Genomic DNA, 1,030 nt, shown 5'->3' with positions numbered 1-1,030 from the left:
AGCCCAACAAGCAGCGGCCGTGTCTCAGGTAAATCCTCCTCCTCAGTTTCTAACATCACTGAATTTTATTCATTTGTTTCAGCATCTTCTTCATGTGAAATAAGTGTGTTTGTGGCAATGAAGGAATATTTTACCAGACTTTATTCAAGCTGAAGCACATTCAGGTCAGATTGCTCTCTCGTGATTTTAATCTCAGATGAATCCAAATATGTTCCTGGTTAAATGATGATTCCTGCTCGTCTGGAGTAAAAGACTCAAATCAATTTAAACCAGTAAAATATAAGAAGTTCCACGTGGGCTTATTTTTAATAATCATATTTCAGATCTTAGTGCTCTGACCTCTCTGTGTTTCACTGTGTTCATGTCAGACTCATCGTCAGACTCAGAGACGCCTCAGGCTGAACCTGGAGCTGCTGCTGCCAGCAAAGAGGGTAAAAACAAAGTGATGAAGAATAAAGAGAACAGAGAACAAAACTACAGGAAGTTTGTATTTATACTTTATACAAAGTTGCATTAACTTGGCATTTGATACATTGACATTTAATTGTTTGACACAAACAATTTCAAAAGAATTTGTGGGAAAATGTAACCAGTTTAAAATCGCACTGTTTTGTTTTTCTTGATGAAAATTGACGCTTATATATTTATCATAGTCCAGCTATTTTTTGTTAATGAGAAATATGAAAAATATCTTAAAATGTGAAACTTAAAATGAATTCCACTGAGTTACTCTGCAGTCATGCTTCTTTCACATTTCCACAGCAGTGAACTTTGACATGAACTTACAGAGTCACACAGTGTCTGACATTAAATGGTCTCATCATTGATTTTCTTTGGACTGCTGTGAGTGGACGGACAAAATATAACTGTGGAGTGTTCCAGTGTTCGCTGTACTAATTAAAGGGGTTTTGTGTGGATGAAACAGCCAGAGGAAAACATCTGTTAATGTAACGCACAGAGACAGAGAGGCGGGTGACACTGCTGTCCGTCAGGTCTTAGACCTCAGTGATGAGACGAGCTGCAGATGGAC

General features: G+C 37.9%; 1 protein-coding gene across 1 annotated transcript in view; it reads left to right on the top strand.

Moving 5' to 3' along the window:
• The window catches only part of LOC121812732 (protein mono-ADP-ribosyltransferase PARP14-like), a gene marked incomplete at both ends in the record, with an annotated part of 10,289 nt that continues 9,259 nt past the window's right edge, over window positions 1-1,030 (top strand). The window contains 2 exon segments of the mRNA XM_042215582.1: window positions 1-28; window positions 369-431.

This window comes from Haplochromis burtoni, unplaced genomic scaffold (genome assembly GCF_018398535.1).
Source record: "Haplochromis burtoni strain Fernald_Lab_line unplaced genomic scaffold, NCSU_Asbu1 Contig_766, whole genome shotgun sequence".
Taxonomy (NCBI): domain Eukaryota; kingdom Metazoa; phylum Chordata; class Actinopteri; order Cichliformes; family Cichlidae; genus Haplochromis; species Haplochromis burtoni.
Note: the sequence above shows the minus strand (reverse complement) of the source record. Positions and strands in the feature narration are given on the sequence as shown.